At 44.4% G+C, this 19,742-nt stretch overlaps 1 protein-coding gene across 5 annotated transcripts in view; it reads left to right on the plus strand.

The window, feature by feature from the left end:
* FOXP3 (forkhead box P3) overlaps window positions 1–19,742 on the plus strand; it is a 119,890-nt gene that overhangs the window by 41,857 nt on the left and 58,291 nt on the right. The window lies entirely within an intron of this gene.

The raw sequence follows: 19,742 nt of genomic DNA on the forward strand, positions 1-19,742 counted from the left end.
TCACATAACGGGCCTCATTCAGTTTGTGTGCAATGGGCAATGTTTGCGCAATTATCAGCAGACTGTGCATGTGCTGTGATCGCACCGTTTACATGGAGAAATCCCGGGCACACAGGGAAGATTCCCAGTGGGCAGAAGAATATATGTGAGGACTGTTTGTGGACTTGTGGTCCCATCACCTGCATGACAGACAGCCCACGTCGCACATTTCACCGCATTGTCCCCATTCATTCTGTGATTCCATCAGTGCAGTAAAGCAACTCTGCCATCCAGTGATGCTGCCATGTGGATCATTAAATCGACACATGAAACAGGCTTTAAGCCTACATTGAGAAAGGGTCGGCATGCGATAATGTCAACAGCAAATATCCCCCCCCGCCCCCCCCCCCCCTCATTGAATCCCCATTCTAGGAAGTATACATTAACACATCCCCTCGCATGCAGCCGCACGATGGAAAAATCATTTGAGGGTCGCTCACCCTCAAATGATTTTTCCTCCGTTCCCAATGAAAAGTCAGCCAGGGTTTACTTTTCATTTGAACGCTGTCCTCCGAATTCTGGGCGGCGCTGACCCAAGCAGCCATCGACACGTCTGCCGGGGTATACCCAGTGCTTTTATGGACACGCCCATAAAATGCTGGGTGTTCCCCTAATCCCACCCCCTTCCCGCCCCTCCTTGGGCAAACGGCCCCGCGAGTGTGAAACTCTCCAAAGCTGTTTGCTACTGGCGTTTGCACATGTGCATATTCACGTATGTGCACACCCGACCATCGGGGATAGGGACGAACTTGGCTCCCCCTACCCACACACACACCCACAACCTATTGCGCAAATCTGTACTTTTTAGTACAAGCGGATACAGGCTGGACTGATGTCACAGAGCATACTGTATATACTGTATCTTATCCTACCAGCTCTTCTTTGTGCATGTTAATAAAAGTTATATAATTGACCTCCAGAACTCTTAGGAAATTATCTTACGGGTCTCTAAGCATTCCTATGGCTGCTGGGGGTTATTCAGGCCTGATCAATGCTCTGATATATAGCAGAGCTCAGCGATCAGGTATACGCTGCAGCACCAGCGTGAAAGCCTGCCCGGTGCAAGCCTGCGAACTGCGCAGCAAGTGGCTGGATCAGCGATTAGATGTGAATCTATACGCAAGCCTCACACCATTGCATGATTCCCCAGTGTGTGCAGTCTGTGCGTAGCCCAGGACTTACTCAGCGGCTGCGATAGAAACAGTCAGATCGGGTCCGGAGCTGACGTCACATGACTTCCCCTCAGATGCCTGGACACGCCTGTGTTTTACCTGATACCCAGAAGATGTCCTGTTACCCTGTTACCACCAACAAACGCCGGCTTCCTGTCAATTACCTTATGTACGGACATCAATAAAAAAATTAGCAGGTTTTTATCTCAGAACGCTGTGCGCATCCGCGCTACGGGCTGTACGCATGCGCAGTCTACTAATAATCGCACAGCGATGCGATCAGGTCTGAATGAATATCATCAACATTGTACATTAATTCGCTCTGATAGCATACAGTATATTTTACCCACTTATACTAAGGAGCTCAGATGGGAATACACCTTACAACGGTATGACCCAGTGAGGCGGGTATGCAAGGAAATGATACATCGCATATGCTGTACACTCTAAACAATCTTCTCTACAGTGATACAATGGGCCTTATTCTAGTTCACTCTTTCTGACAAAATCCTTCTTAGATGGACAAAACCATGTGCACTGCGGGTGGGGCAGATGTAACATGTGCAGAGAGAATTAGATTTGGGTGGGGTTTTTCTTCAAAGTGAGATCTATATTGAAGTGTAATATCATGCAGTCAGTATTTTCCCTGCACAGAAACAAAATAACTCACCCAAATCTAATTCTCTCTGCACATGTTACATCTGCCCCCCTGCAGTGCACACGGTATTGTCCATCTAAGAAGGATTTTGTTAGAAAGAGTAAACTAGAATAACGCCCAGGGTATCATTGTTTACCGCATGGGAATAGACCCCGCCAGCCGTTGAATCTTCCCGTTGCACGTACAGCACATCCAATGGGGCATTTTAATGAAAGACGTCCGGTAATGACTAATAGATATACGATGTGTACGATATATCGTTCCGATATATTGGGTGATACATTGTATAGTGTGCACTCAGCTAAACACATTACCTGACAGAGTGTCCACCACGCATTATCACCAGACAGGACACAGGTGACGCTTTACCTTCAGCCATTATGCCCAAGGCAGAGATTAGTAGAGTTAATTTCAAAACATACAGAACAAAAGATGAACAATAAGATTCCCCGGTGGGCAAATATTTAGGAAACAAATATGTTGTGTGATCCCTGTGTAACCTGTAGGCTGTGCACATGGCATTAGATGGGGGGGATGGTGTGCAGTCGCGCTCTGTGCAAGAGCGCTTTGCCCGTGCCGTGTGCAGCCTCCTCTGTTCGGGCCTCTCCCATCCGCAGTGCCTCCACCGCGCAGCGCAGTGCAACAGAGTCTGAGGATTAGAGCGCTCGAACTAGTGGACATTTTTGCGGCAATTCTGGCAGCGCTGATGCCTTCATTACAGGACTCAGAAGCGGAAAGTATAAAAAAAATAATGTACAGTTTTTCACAGTTTGATCCAATTATCCAGAAACAATGACTATACAGAAAGCACAGATATGAAACACTTAAGGGCACATTTAATATTGCCACCCAGGATTGCCTTATAATTTTGATCCTATCGGGGGGATGTATCATCCCGCACGCGCAGGGACAGGGCTCCCGCCTATGCACTCAGCCAGGTGCCGGGTGTCTGCGAATGCGTGGTCAGCGCTGACTCTCCGCAGTCTGTAGTCCATAGGCTACAATTGGCGACCACCACCTTAGAATGGCGGTAGTCCAGGGACCCGAATCGATGCTTCCCGATGTTGATACATCGGGCAGCTTCTCATCCCCCATAGCAACCGTTGTGTAGGAGGGATCACAGCAGGGATCGAAGATTCCTGCTGCGTTCCCTCCTGATACATTCTGGTGATACTTAATATTTGCAGCTAACCTTCGAAAACGGGTGTTTTCAGGGATTTAGCTGCAAATATTATTTATTATTCTTATTATTTATTAACAGTTTCTTATATAGTGCACACATATTCCGCAGCGCTTTACAGAGAATATCACATCAGTCCCTTCCCAAGTGGAGTTTACAATCTATATTCCCTACCACATATACACGCACACAGACATTCTAGGGTTAATTTTTGTTAGGAGCCAATTAGCCTACCAGTATATTTTTGGATTGCGGGAGGAAACCGGAGCACCCGGAGGAAAACGGGGAGAATATACAAAATCCGCACAGTTAGAGCCATGGTGGGAATCTAACCCACGACCTCAGCGCTGTGAGGCAGTAATGCTAACCATTACACCATCCGTACTGCCCCTCAGGGCCACATGTATATCAAGCTTCAAAAAGTGATAAAATGGAGAGTGATAAACAGACAGCCAATCAGCTCCTAACTGCCATGTTACAGACCGGGTTTGCAAAATGACAGTTAGGAGCTGATTGGCTGGTTGTTTATCGCTCTCCACTTTTTGAGGCTTGATACATCTGACCCTTACACACTTGCTGGCTGAATTATTAGCAAAAACTGACCATACTGTACATCAGCAATCTACAATCCATGATGTGAAGATTTAGCACTTTCTTCCACGATTGCGCAATTTTCCAATCTTACAATCTGCGCTCATACACATCAAATATTTACCAGTGATTTGCATATTAAAAATTTAAATCATCAAATTGGATCTTCAAATCTAAAAAAATGCCGTACGCCGCCGCCTCATTGTAGTCGCTACAGTAATGATTGTCAGCAGTGGAAGAATGATATGATTGTCAAATCAATTAATTCTTGGTGGTGATCGCACAAAAGAATGATCGCCACCATACATTTGCAATTGCAAGTCCAATTTATTGCAGATTGACCACAGTTTTGCTATTAGGGAATCCTAAAACTATGGCAAGGCATGCTGTGATTGGTAGTTCCACAACAGCCACAGTTTGGACATGCCTGGTTTAGAACGATGATTACAAAATTGTCAAATTGCCCCAATCCTTCGCTGATGTATGGCCACTTTAACATGAACAATATGCTGGCCTGGGACATGGCTTTCCATTCCATGTGCCAAAAAAAATTGTTATATTCCACCTAGCCGCTGTATTAGCCAAAGAAAGTGATAATTTATCATTCTTCTTCTTCTTCATAAATCATCATCATCGAAAGCAGCAGCATGGCAATCCCCTGGTATGAACGGGAATGCTGAACAGTTCCGGGTTGCCTACTACCACTTTCACACCGCACAAATAACCCGGATTGATTCTGTGTTGTTGCCAGGTCAACCCTGATCGGCGTGCAGTGTAAAAGGGAAAATGGAAAACCCCGGGTAAAGCAATCCGGCATTCTGACCCGGGTTTAAAAAAAAAAAGGTTGCTGGGCAGTGTTAGCGGGTAACCCGGGTTGAGCGACCTGGGTCCCATTCATTTCTTCAGCAGCCTCCTCTAAAGAAGGGGTATACCTGGGCTTTATAGTAACAGACTGGTGTGGTGTAATCCCTTCAGCATACCAGCTTCTTACAGGGCATTCCATTATCTGCTGCTCTGACACCTTCATAAATAAATCAGCATTTAGCACATTCCTGACAAGTGCTTGTAATTCCCAGCAACTCGGAGCCCAACACATTGTCACATGGCAAAGCAAGAATAATGTTACTAGCAGAAATGTGTGAGCCGGCAGCTTTATATCGCTGTTACTGGTGGTATCACAGGTAACTGTGTCCTTGTTTGATCTTTTGCCTGTGGTTCCTATTCATGTAACCTAATTACAGTAGATGTCATCATTTAAAGAGACATGGGGCCTTGTCCTAGTTCACTCTTTCTGACAATTTCCTTCTTAAATGGACAAAACCATGTGCACTGGAGGGGGGCAGATATAAAATGCGCAGAGAGAATTAGATGTGGGTGAGTTATTTTGTTTCTGTGCAGGGTAAATACTGACTGCTTTATTTTTACACTGCAATATAGATCTCACTTTGAAGTAAAACCCCACCCAAATCTAACTCTCTCTGCACATGTTACATCAGCCCCACCTGCAGTGCACATGGTTTTGTCCATATAAGAAGGATTTTGTCAGAAAGAATGAACTAGAATAAGGCCCATGATCCCAGTCTATGGGCAGGGTTTATTATTATTTATTTACTAGCAGTTTCTTATATAGCGCACACAGATTCCGCAGCTCTTTACAGAGAATATTTGAACATTCACATCAGTCCCTGCCCAAGTGGAGCTTACAATCTATATTCCCTACCACATGTACACGCGCACACAGACATTCTAGGGTTAATTTTTTTTTTTTTGGGAGCCAATTAGCCTGCCAGTATATTTTTGGATTGTGGGAGGAAACTGGAGTACCCGGAGGAAACCCACGCAGGTATGGGCAGAATATACAAACTCCACACAGTTAGGGCCATGGTAGGAATCGAACCCATGACCTCAGCACTGTGAGGCAGTAATGCTAACCATTACACCAGCCGTACTGCCCCGGTTTATATTGAGTGCCAAGTTAAATTGGCAAAATACAGGTAGGTCGAAAAATTGGCAAACATTTTTATTCATCATAATGACCTACAATGTTTACCTTATTTAGGAAATTTTACAAAACATTTCTTATTTGAATTTATATAACAAATGTTTTTCTTTGCAGATATTTTGCACATCTTTCACAGAGCTTTTGGCGCACAAAGGGTTAATACTATTTAAATAACTACAAGTGCTAAATCCTCAGTTCACTGCATACACTCATTTATTACCAGCTTTAGCAGATGCTATAGTTTGTTTGCCCGAAGCAAATACAAATAGGAGTCTAGACTCTGTAGGAACAGTTCCGCTGCTGGTCAAAGCAACATAGATAAAGTCAGCAGAAAGTTATTTGTTTGGTTCTGTTTGGTTCTGCAAGACCCATGAGTGGTGTTTATAGTAATTCGTGCCCCACTACCCCATCAGATAATTCATTTATTGGAGGGTATTCAGTCCCAGGGAAAATTTCGCCAGGCGAAAGACCAGCAATTTTCATCTGTTTTTTAAAAAGTTTTCTGACAAATTCAAGCCAAACCCTGTGATGATTTTTTGCATGGGTGTAAAATCTAGCATTGGCGAAGACCGCGTAATTCAGCGAAAATGCAGCAAATTCACATGGCTTTGGCTAATCCACTGCCGTTTTCACCCATTTTTGCGTCCGTTTTCATCCATGCCAATTCGCCCCCCCGCCAAAAAAAAGTGAAGTGGCATGGGCCAATAGGAAAGCCCGTCTGTGGCTCCGCCCCTGAACTGCCCCCTTTTTCCCTCCCAGCAATGGCCCCACCCCACTGCTTCACTGAGCTGGCTGCCCCCGGAGAGGGCAGCCAAAAAGTCGGCAACTATGAAATACATGCAGATATGCAACAGTAGTGATTGCCATTTAGCCCTGATGCATTTTGTGCTGATAAAAAAAAAACATCTTGCTATTGTGATTTATGATCGATTAGTTAAAAGTCCATCAAATTGACTGCTTCTGCAATGTACTTTCACTTTGAGCTGTGACCGTTTTTACTTTTACTTTGAGCTGTGACAGTTTTTATCCTAAAAACAATCCACCCAGTCCCTATCTGCTCCTATCTCTGTCTTCAACGCTCCCTCTCTCCATATCCAGCAAGTTTGAAATAGATCAGTGTCCCTGCAAAAATTGCTTTCAATTTCTGTTATGACATCTTTTAGCACACAAAGAAGTAATTTGGTCCATCGAGTGTCCCATAGTGGTCACTGTTGGTACTCTACCTCATAGGAGTGAGGATTAGTGAGCTTTTAATATATATAGATGGTCATTGTTGCGGTATCCAATTAGAGTCCGTTTCTTTTGACCTGCAGTCGCATGAAAACATGTGAACGCCCAATTAGCATCGGGTTCCGCCCATATTGCCACAAGAGGATTTGTGATTGATATGTATATGAGTATGACAATTTGCCAGTAGATGTATACACTCGGCTATGAAGCATCTGCAGCATGACAGCATTGCAGGATTCCAGAAAACGGAAGTCTGCATTAGCTCCATAATGTGTTTATCAAGGCTATACTTATTTTAGCCCCTTGCAATGCTTGAGCCAGCACATATTGGGGTCGTTCCTATTAGTCCCGAAGGGTGCGAGTTGCCGTTCAGGTGCCTTTTTAACTCTGAAAACGGAACCCGAATTAAGCCTAACTCGCACCCTTCGCAGGGCCGAATTAACTTAAAATTGCTCGAACCCCTATGGAGGTATGAGCACTTTTAAATGAATTCAGCCCACCATCAAGTGCAAACGGTGTCGTGATGATTCGCACTCGCGAATCATCCACAACCTTCGGGACTAATAGGATCGGCCCCATTGCCGCTCTAAAGGGGGGACTGGTAGTAATTACTCAGGCCCTGGCTGGTTGGAGGGGTCCAGCAGAAGAGACCCATGTCAGCTGCTAAGTGGGGGCATTGTGTTACTTGCTGGAGCCCCTCTGTGCAGTGTGTTGTGCCGTAAGCACATATTATTTTTTCTAAAACATTTTCTAATGGGGCGTGGCCATGTCTACCTGGGTCTGGCCGGGAACCGTGGCCACTCGAGATAGCTCAGCTCCTCCCCCGGCTCCAGAATAAAATTAAACTTTCGATGCTCCACTAACAATTGCTGACAGTGTGGTGTCGCTAGTGGACTCTTTCAAGTTCCTAGCGACCACAATCTCCTGGGCCCCTAAAAGGGGGCCCGACACTGATACTATTGTTGGAAAAGCGCAGCAGAGGCTATTCTTCCTTAGGCAACTGAGGAAGTTCAACATCCCACAGAAGCTTCTGCTCCTCTTCTACTCCATGATTGTGGAGTCTCTACTGTGCTCCTCAATACTGGTCTGGTACGGCTCCGCCAGCGAGAGAGACAAATGCAGCCTTCAAAAGGTAGTCAGAACTGCGGAGAAGATCATCGGGGCGGACCTTCCCTCTGTCCAGACCTGTACCTGTCCAGAGCAAAAAAGCAGGCAACGAAGATAGTAAAGGACCAACTACATCCTGGCCATAGCTTGTTTAACCTGCTGCCATCAGGCAGATGCTACAGGGCTATTCCCACCAGGTCCACCAGAAGCCTAAAAAGTTTCTTTCCTCAAGCGGTTCACCTGTTGACACGTGACTAATGAACACCTCACTGTCTATTCACACCATAACCCTTTGCACATAATCTAACACGGTGTCCCCTCGAAATAACTTTCTATATGACTGTACCTGTTCCTCCACCTGTTTATATTGTTTATACTGTATGCTGTTTACTTGTTACCCACCTGGCTGCTGCACAGCAAACCGAAAACAAATTCCTAGTATACGCAAGTATACCTGGCCAATGAAGCTGATTCTGATGCATTAGTTGGATGAAAAGTGGCAAATCGCATGTGTTTTACCCCTGATCTAATGGTCAGTCAAGCCTGCATAGGATCGGAGCCTCGAGATCACAAGTCCTGCACTAATGATTTGTCGGACCAGCAGCCCTTGCTTGGGGGGACGCTTTCATTCCTCTGTATGATGGGCAGTAGCAGCTTCCAATAGGAAGCTACTACATGCTGAACTCCTCCCCACATGAGAGTAGGTCACACATGGAGCCTGGTGTTGTGACTCCTGACAGGAAAGACATGTGATCATGTGACACATGAGGACTGGGGGCCAGATGTACTAAGCTTGAAAAGTGATACAATGAAGAGTGATAAACCACCAACCAATCAGCTCCTACCTGGTTGTTTATCACTCTCTATTTTATCACTTTTCGATGCTTAGTACATCTCGCCCTGGGAGAGAGACAGACAGCCAGCAGAGAGCTCCAGAGGTAGATCCCGCAACCCCCCTCCCCCCCATGGGAAGAATGCGCATCCCCCTTATGAGCGACCGCGTGCGCACTCACAAACGCGTGCACACACCGGAGCTCTGATGCTGGCTGTCTGTTTTACACTAGAAACCTCCTGGTTTTCACTGGAGGGGCTGCAGTCCTGAAACCCAATAGCAGGAGCCACCACTGGTTCCCATGGTCGAGCAGCTGCATGCAAGCCTCACATCACCAAGTCCGATGCCAAGAGTTGGATGTAGTGATGTAAAGCACCAACACTGAACTGTGGAGCAGTGGGAACGTGTTCTGTGGAGTGACAAATCACGTTCTCTGTTTGGCAGTTAGATGGGTGAGTCTGGGTTTGGTGGATGCTGGGAGAACGTTACTTGCCTGACTGCATTATGACACCTGTGAAGTTTGGTGGAGGAGGGATATGGGGATATTTAAGTCCCCTGCAACTCACACAACTTGTGGTAGGGTAGGCAAATATACAGGATATCCACCAAACCTGACATTATAACAGGGCATGTTGGCTTGTCAGGTTATGGACATGGGTACATTGCCATCATTTAAATTAAGTTTAGGAATATAGGGGAAGATTCTCTAAGAATCTCCACCCCCTTTCACCTCTCTTCGCAATTATAATTCTAGCAAAGGACAGCTCTTGCGTTAAGAGCTGTCCTTTGCGGTGAGAATCGACGGGTCCCAGCAGGTCCCGGCGGCTCTTCCCTCCCTCCCACACCTGGCGCTGCTGCACCGGGCTCTCCTCCTCCCTGCACCCGGAAGAGGATCAGTGCAGGGAGGAGGTCACAGGTCCGGGCAGCACAGCTCTGTGCTGCCCGGACACAGGTGAGGGGGCGATGCGGGGGGTCGTTGCAGGGCGGTGGTGGGATGCGGTAGAAGATGCAGAAAAATCTGGCGATGTCCCCCGCCGTGGTAACCCGATAACGGGGTTTTTACCACATTTTTAGCTTAGAGAATCTCCCCATAAGCACTCAAAAAACACAACCCCAACATGACCGATGTCGACATTATGAACATGTTTGATAAGTTCAAGGTCAACATAACAATCATGTTGTCATTTTCATGTCGACATTTTGAATGTCGACAGAATTTACTACACCCACTAACAGGCTTAGAACATTAGCAGTTAGAAGTTACACAGCAAAGTCACTGAAATAAAATGTAGAAAATGGCTACATTATAAAGAATCGGCTATTTTTCTTTTCATAGGAAAATTAACCGTTATCCTAAAAACCCAGGAATTCCTCCTATGGAGCCAAAACACACAGCATTCAGCTATACGGGTGAAATTCAAACCATAAGGCAAACAATGGCACTGGCCTTTTATATTTATTCGTCTTTCCGTTTTAATAGATTAATATGAGGAAAAAATACAGGCTTTTAGTTAAAGGAACATTAGAGGTAATTCATGTTTGAACACAAAACCATTTTTCACGTGACCGAGTGCGCCATAGTTCCGTTGTGCGTGCCTGATTCAGAGATGAGTGAAATGCCAGTTTTGGATGCAGTGGAGCATTGTCTTGCCATTTCTTGCCCCTGCACATGTGTATAGTAGCACTGAGCATGTACTGTGATAGTCAGGGTGCCGTTTCAGAGAGAAGGGCGCGTACTAGGGCGTAGTGAAAAAACTGAAATTGAGTAATTCAAAATCGGCTAGTGTGGAAAAGTTGTGACTTGACCTGAATAAGAAACGTGCAAAAGCTTTTTGATCTGAGTCAACATCTTTTGTTCTGGCAAGAGGCCTAAAGTTTCACTTTTTAGGTGAAAAAGACGAAAACTATGAAGATGCTCCGAGCTAGTTAAAATCATGTCATGATGTCTTAGAGTGGTTTATTAATATACTTTAGCTTAGTAAAAGAGAGTACAAGCTTTTCCTAGTGCAAAGTGACTGACTTTGGCGGGAGAAAAATTCCTGATAATTGACCCATTTTCATGGTTTCAATTGTGAATATGGGGTGAAATGTAATAGGATGAGAGATTCAGAAAGTGAGAGATTTGGTAAGAAATCTCCAGTTTTTTTAAAGTGGCAATCATTGACACAGCAAAATCACACTGGTTGTGCTGTGTAAATGATTGCCACTTTAAAAAAACTGGAGATTTCTTACCAAATCTCTCACTTTCTGAATCTCTCATCCTATTACATTTCACCCATGGTGTTTTTTCCGGAACTTGTTTTCTTTTTTTTTTTTTTTGGGAGAGGATGCTCTGTAGTTGAAGTGATCAAGAAAAGAAACTTGGTGCAAAAAATCAGGGTAAATCCCTTTTATTGCCCTTAATAGAATAATGCACACCTGTGTCTTCTAATGTCCAACAAACTCTTTACTGAATGCTCCAGTAAGTTCAGTAAACAATACATTACACTCTTGTTCTTTAGGTGCAGTATTATAAAACACTTCTGTTTATTGTCTATACTTGTGGCAGTTTATTTTAAACATGAATTGGCCTGAAAAACAGTTTTGCATCCCCTATGCTGGGAACAGTAATGGGCTGCATTACGGCATATAGTTATGCCAAAGATAAGCCAATATATTAACAGTTAAATATGTTGAAGTGTATTATGATGTAATAAACAAATACATCTAATGTTTAGTGATATTTAACATGATACATTAAACAGTTCACACTGTTACTTGTAATACTTGTAATACTAACAGTTACTGTTTTTCAATAACATACTGCATGTCAGCGCAGGCGGTTTTTGTGTTCCCGGCTGTGACCGTGGTGGACCAGTGGAGGGCGCTGGATAGTTGAACGCAGGAGGTTTGATATGAGACATACACGGGGGGATCAGGGTACTGCGAACCAGAGTGTTGGCGGAGACCAGGTACAGGGGCGCGGAGTCTAACCTGCCAGCGGTATTCACCAGGGAGCCCCGCAAGGAGCTTTGGACTTAGCTGCGTCTGACAGGCAGGTCGCGGCCCCCTGCCCTGGCCCTCTGGACGCAGGCTGGGGTGATGACACTTGAACGTGGAGAGTCCCACGAGAGAGGTGCAATCGGGGAATTACTGGGAGGTGTCGACTTGTGATGTCGACCGTGGTGTCAACAGATGAGGGAAGGCCCCAGGGTACTTGCTGGAAGTATAGGACGAGATGATAAAGTCACTATGAGCACAGCAGGGAGTAGACAACCCCGGAGTCGACAGAGTCTGTCGGCAGTTTTCAGGACAAGGTGGAAAAGTCACTGATGGGCTGAAAAGCCAAATGATGTTTGTAGCGGAACACCGGCTACTCAACTGCAGGGATGGAATCGCAGGAGTCTTCTGGAGATGGAGAGAACCAGGTAAGTATCGCAGGTGCAGGTGTACGCTGGAGATTGAGACACAGGAGAACCTGGAGATCTCGGAGCCTTGGAAACTTCTCTGACACAGGAGATTCTGGGAACAGGTAAGCAATTGTTCAAGGCAAGGAATGAAGGCCCAGGGCCTGAGTTATATCCCCCTTGCCTTTCTGTGATTGGCTGCCAGCCGCAGCACTAATCAACACTGGGGAAAGACAGACACACCTGATTACTGCACAGGTGTGTGTGGGTCAGGGATCAGGCTGCAGAACTCAGGGAAGTTCACTGGAGACTTAATCAGTGGGAATGCAGGGCAGCTGCAACAGCAGCAGCTAGGAGCAAACAGGCATAGAAACCTCAGAAACTGACTGAACCAAGTCAGGTTCATGACACTGCAACAGTTATTTATTATTAGCAAGACCTGACAACCAGACACTGTTATTGATAAGAAAAAATATACTACAATCACAGTGCTCCAAAAAATGCTAAATAGTATGTTTTTTCTTTTTAATTTACAGATTTCAGAAACAGTGCAGGTTTTTTTTTTTTTTAAACTTGATTAACATTACTATCACAAAACATTCCTAAATTCATATAATGTTGTGAAAAATATAATCAGCTTTACTCCATATGTGCTAATGTCCTGTTATATAAAAGGTTGGTAGGTCATTACCAGTGAAAAGGTAATAAGAATTTTCTGTGAACTGTTGTATCACTGCGTTTTGGCCCTTATTCAGATCTGATCGCAGTACAAATGTGTTCACAAAATGGGCAAAACCATGCTGCACTGCACGTGGGGCAGATGTAACATGTGCAGAGAGTTAGATTTGGGTGGGGTGTGCTGAAACTGAAATAGAAATTGCTGTGTAAAAATAATGAAGCCAGTATTTACCCTGCACAGAAACAATATAACTCACACAAATCTAACTCTCTCTGCACATATTACATTTGCTCCACCTGCAGTGAAGCATGGTTTTGCCCATTTTGTGAACAAAATTGTACTGCAATCAGATTTGAAATAACTGTTGCAGTCTGTTATTGAAAAATAGTAACTGTTACAATAAGTATTACAAGTAACAGTGTAAACTGTTTAATTTATCATTTTAAATATCACTAAACTTTAGATGTATTTGTTTATTACATCATAATACACTTCGTATTTAACTGTTAATATATTGGCTTATCTTTGGCATAACTATATGCCGTAATGCAGCCCATTCCTGTTCCCAGCATAGGGGATGCAAAACTGTTTTTTCAGGACAATTCATGTTTAAAATAAACTTCCACAAGTATAGACAATAAACAGAAGTGTTTTAAATACTGCACCTAAAGAACAGAGTGTTATGCATTGTTTACTGAACTTACTGGAGCATTCAGTAAAGAGTTTGTTGGACATTAGAAGACACAGGTGTGCATTATTCTATTAAGGGCAAACAAAAGGGATTTTTTTTTCTTGATCACTTCAACTACAGAGCATTCTCTCCCCCCAAAAAAAAGAAAACACGTTACGGAGAAACAGCATATTCTCAATTGAAACCATGAAAATGGGTCAATTATTAGGGATTTTTTCTCCCGCCAAAGTCAGTCACTTTGCACTAGGACAAGCTCGTACTCTCTTTTACTAAGCTAAAGTATTTTAATAAACCACTCTAAGGGGGTTATTCTAGTTCACTCTTTCTGACAAATTCCTTCTTAGATGGACAAAACCATGTGCACTGCGGGTGGGGCAGATGTAACTTGTGCAGAGAGAATTAGATTTGGGTGGGGTTTTTCTTCAAAGTGAGATCTATATTGCAGTGTAAAATAAAGCAGTCAGTATTTTCCCTGCACAGAAACAAAATAACTCACCCAAATCTAATTCTATCTGCACATGTTACATCTGCCCCCCTGCAGTGCACATGGTTTTGTCCATCTAAGAAGGATTTTGTCAGAAAGAATGAACTAGAATAAGGCCCTAAGACATCATGACATGATTTTAACTAGATCGGAGCATCTTCACAGTTTTCGTCTTTTTCACCTAAAAAGTGAAACTTCAGGCCTCATGCCAGAACAGAAGATGTTGACTCAGATCAAAAAGCTTTTGCACGTTTCTTATTCAGGTCAAGTCACAACTTTTCCACACTAGCCGATTTTGAATTTCTCAATTTCAGTTTTTTCACTCCACCCTAGCGCACACTTTGTGAGGGCCCCCTCCTCTCTGCAGCACCTTAAACTTGGCGCAGCTGCAAAAAAAATGGGGCGTGGCCTCTCATTAAGCAGCATTCACGCTAAGCTATGACCCATTTCAATGAAGCCACAACCTGTTTTAGTTGTCGGGGAGGGGGGGATACAGTCGATAGTGAGTGTTACCGATTGGAAAATTACATGGTTGCAATCTTCCCAGTGATCTGACCATGCTCAGTAGAGATCCATTGCCAGGAACACGGAAGGCACCATCTTACCAGAGATCTGCACATGAGCCGAGTGCTCCAGCCCCCCCCCCCCCCCCCCTCCCTGTCTCAGCACAGCATCTATTCGCCGCTGCTCTGCTCAGTGCCTGGACATACAATGCTGTTTAGATGGCCTTGGTGACATCATCATTAGCAGCTGCTGACCGCATGTCCCACTCTGGCATTGAAAGTTCTAATGAAATGAAATAGACTATCTTAGATGACTAAGGATAACATCAGTGGTTGGTAAAGATGACGATATCTTTTACAGCTGTTTATATAAAGATAACCGAGATTCCCATTGATTTATTCTCTCCCCTTTAATTAATGCCTGTTAGTTTTCAGACATACTACCTCTCGATTTAAAATCATGACATGATCTTCTGTGATCTATTGCTGGCCTGGAGCTTGGATTTGAATGATTTTTTCTTTATATGTCTGTGCCAACAAGTCCAGCTGCTGGGCCACTCATGCAGTTGTACCATTACACCCAGTACTCATTTATTTATTTATTAACAGTTTCCTATATAGCGCACACATATTCCACAGCGCTTTACAGAGAACATTTAAACACTCACATCGGTTCCTGCCCCCAGTGGAGCTTACACTCTATATTCACTACCACAGGCACACTCAGACACAGACATACATACCAGTATATTTTTTGATTGTGGGAGGAAACTGGAGTACCCGGAGGAAACCCACGCAAGCACGGGGAGAATATACAAACTCCACATAGTTAGGGCCATGGTGGGAATCAAAAAAGGAAGGGGGTATACTCGAGATTATGTGTCTCAGAGTAGAACGGGCACCTAGTGGGGTCAAGCTGCTCCAACTAAAGGGGAGTCACCCCGTAAAAGAGTGTATACAAGAAAAATAAATAAAAATGTGGAGCGCTAAATGGATCAATTGAATATTACAATATGAAAATGTATTAAAAATAAACAGTGATGGACCGAACATGGAGTAGGCAGCAGTTTCTCCACGCTCCCTCTAAATATCCTGCCGCTACCAGCCCTGACCCCTATACCAGACGCGGACTATCCTCTGTGCAGTCCTAACTCTCGACTGGGGCATTTTTTAGACTCCCTGGCTGCCGTTTCGAGGTCACTCACAGTTGTGGCCTTTCTCTGTGCCGGGACCTGGATGCCACTGACCTCCTGCTAATCGGCTGCTGCTCAGCCGTGTTGTCTTTCTCCCGGGTGCTACAGCGAATTGAGGTGACAAGCGTCGGTGGCCCCCATTGTATTGAGCGGTGGAGCGGGAAGCCATCTCCCTTGAGACGTGCTGCCGCGGTCCGCACGGCGGGTGCCGGCGCCATCTTGCCTGCGTGCTCCCTGGGCATTGGCACTCACTTGTCTGTGGCGGTAAGGCTGCAGTCCGTGGTGTGTGATTACCCTTATACTCTGACTTGGCACTTCAGTCATACCTCAAAGCTCCTGCTGGCCATGGCTGTGGTTATGTGGTACCTATTATGATCCTGGAAATCAATGCTGGACACAGACGCCATTCTCCCTAACCAGAGGTATATTCACAGTGTTGGTGGCTGAGGTTTGGCTCATTTAGTTGAGATACCTCACCCTTTTCCTCTGACTATTATCCTACTGGACCCTTTACAAGCCGTTGACTTTCTATATATAACTGGTGACGTGCTAGCTGTCACCCTTCCATTCCTGTGTGGCTATTTTGCAGCTGAGAATCTGCTTTATTAGAGACAATAACATCTTTCTCTACTGAATGTTACACAGAATCATGGAACTTTCCACTTAACAAATACTTTTGGCGATACATGCCTCCACTGCCAGGCTTTTAAGCAAGCTTGATGATGTTCGATATGGTGGCCCGTCTCCTGTTTGTACCCCTGAAGATGTGGTGGAGGCTGCAGGCAGCGTGGAGAGCGGCCTCTCTATATCCACTATATATGTGAATTCTATCGCTCTTGTACCAGTCCCAGATAAAGATACCTTTTCTTTTTTCATTAATACTGTTTTATGTGAATATATATATATATCCTGGTTTTATCTTTGCCATTGGTACTTTTAATGTATACTATATTAGTATGCACAACACATTTTGCATGATGAGAGCACTGTCATTGTATAAGATGGTGGGGGAGTTTTATTTTGATCTGCCTGCATGTAAGGTTTAAGACCACTACCCCTGATATATTTTGTGTTATAATATCCTGTAATTGGAGGGGGAGGGGGGAGTTAGCATAGACTAGTATTATTTAGAATAGAGGGGCTAAGGTTAGGGGATCCAGGTACGCCTAAGTTGGGGGTGGGTTGTACAGGGTGGGGGGTTATAGGGGAGGTTTGTTTTTTGGTATTTTAGGGCGGGGATAGTTCATTTTTATTTCTATTATTCCTGTTAGACCGGACACCTAGCTCATTTCTCCCAGCATAATGATCTCCCTTTTTCTTTTTCTTCTTAGTGGGTATTACATTGATAGACTGTACTTCTTTATTTGCTGTAGCTTTGCTATTTCTTAGTGTGACATATTACTTCAAATTTATGAGCATTATATTTCCGCTATTCTTTGGGACCCAAATGGCGCTTTTGGGTAATTATAGACCTCATATCCTGCAATGTAACATTTTTTGCTTGTTATGTTCACACTGAATATCTTTGATATAATATTGTATCCGTATATTATACCCCTTTCAGACAGAAAGAAAGACCCGGGAATTTCCCTGCTCTTGCCGTGTCGACCCGGGTTTTTCTTCTGTCTGAAAGGGTCAACACCGGTCTAAAGTTCTGGGACTTCGACCCAGGTATTTACCTGGGTTTTTCCTGGGTCTGCAATCCAAAAACCCGGGTCGCCGGCTATCTGAAAGGAAACGACCCGGGTTTTTGGGATTATTACACATTGTTAGGCACTGATTGGCTCTCCTGGTGGGGTGCTGGCTGATTGGTTGTGAGGATAGGCTTCTCTGATTGGCTGGGAGGGCATGGCAATGGAGCTGGCCTCTGAGGTCATTAGGGAGCTGAAAAAAGGATAGCATGGCCCACTGGTAGAAGCAAGAGGTGAGAGCTGCTGGCAGTGAGAGGGGAGGAGGACATCGGCAAACAGATGACTGGGACAGTCAAAGATGCCACAGTGTACTCAAACATTGCAAATATACTGACAGCCATGTGAGGTAACATGTACCTTCCAGTATATAAAAACAATAAAACTTGTTTACAACATATCCTTGTGTCATGCCATGGTTAATGCAATGCAGTGAGCGCTCACCACCCACTTTTGATGACCTCATCTCTGTGTGCCTTTAAAACTGTCCTATTCTTATGACACACAGAGTTTTGCAGGAAAAATCCGGCTTCTGTGTGAAAGGGGTAGACACGGGAAATACCCAGGTTTTTGCTCCTGTGTGAAAGGGGGTCAGCCCCTTGCTGCCTAGTTGTACCCGGGTTTTTGTATCCGGGAAATACCTGGGTTTTTGGGATTTTTCTGTCTGAAAGGGGTAATATTCTACTATTAATAACATCCTGATTACTTTTCAATGTATAAATACTCCATACTTGATGTTTCAGCACATGTGGAATGATTGGTGTCTGTGTCTGTTGCACCTCTTGTTAATATTGGGAGTTTGTTTATGTATATTAAAAACTTCAATAAAAAACACTGAATTTAAAAAAAAAAAATAAACAGTGATAAATAAAACTTTAAAATTGTTACATGTGTACCAATGGATTTGAAATAGACAATAAAGGTGTATACCTAGAAGTGCTGAAGTCCTGCTGAATCGTATCGTACTCCTATAGTAATGGTGTGCTCATTTCTCCACTGGGTTTTGGAGCCAAAAACTGATGAGAAAGGTCCACATACCATGTCAGATGTTACAATAACGCTGGAGGATGAATCTTGTTCTCAGTTATTGGAGATGTCCTCCCGATTGGTGCAGTATTTGTAATCCACAATAAACTGGTGGTGGTATCCCATATGGTGGTGGAGAGTCCAGATAGCTTCCAAAAATATGGCCCCAGGGTGAGCAGGGAGTATATTGTAGCAGTAAGTCCAGAACAACCAAACTGTTAAAAGTGGCGGGAATCAAACCCATGACCGCAGTGCTGTGATGCAGTAATGCTAACCATTCATAATGACATAATTTGAGGCATTACCTCATTTGAAACAATCATGAAAGTTGGGATTCAAGCAGGGATTCTTCTTTTATGATATGATTCTTCTGTGCCAAGATAAACTAGTTGTTAGAGTTATTTATGTTTGCACAAAATATAAGTGCATACCTTTCACTTTGTCCAAGGTATTGCTTTTATAATTTATCTAAATTATTTGTTTGTGGTGTAGTTACAGTCCAGGACTTCTTCTGTAGCAATGGTAGTATATATAACTGATACATGGTGTAGTTACAGTATATACCCGTAACAAATCGTGGGCTACCGTAGATTTTACCCTTGCACAGTGTTTTGCATCTGCGCATTGGCGAACAGGGTGTTCGGTGGCCGTACTCACCCAAGTTTGCGGGGGGGGGGGGGGGAGGTGGGGCAGTGGACTGGGCTATTCCTCTATGGGAACGCCCATTGTTTCGTGGGTGTTCCCATGCAAATAGCCCCGTGACACGGGTGCGGGGGGGCAGGCAGCTGACATCACCGGCCCACTACCTGCTGGGCATACACATATATCGGTGACCTAAAAGTCACTTAGATATGCGTGCACCTTCGACATCATTCGATGGTCGGCGACCATCGAATGATGTGGGTGGTTCCCCAGAGAATGCGAATAGATGTTTATGTTAAACGGCTTAGTCACATAATGAAGGACGTCTCTCTTAGATACCTCCTTCATTTTGTGATAGTCACAAAATTATATCTTCCTCCCAATCATCCACATTTGGCAGGACAGTCCCAATTTTAGAGCTCTGTCCTACTATTGTGGTTGGGACTGTGCTGTTGGGGAGTATGCACCATTCACATCTGCCCAGCATAGCGGAGCAGCAGTTCATTTTCACCTGCAAGTTGTGTGTGCAGTGCAGCAGCAAAAAGGCAATTGTGGGGGTTGAGAGGGGATAACGGCAAGAGGGAGGGGGTACTAATTACCCAGGCCCAGGACTGAAGGAGGGACCCAGTCAGAGCCCAG

This window comes from Crinia signifera, chromosome 9, assembly GCF_055691185.1.
Source record: "Crinia signifera chromosome 9, ASM5569118v1, whole genome shotgun sequence".
Classification (NCBI taxonomy): Eukaryota; Metazoa; Chordata; class Amphibia; order Anura; family Myobatrachidae; genus Crinia; species Crinia signifera.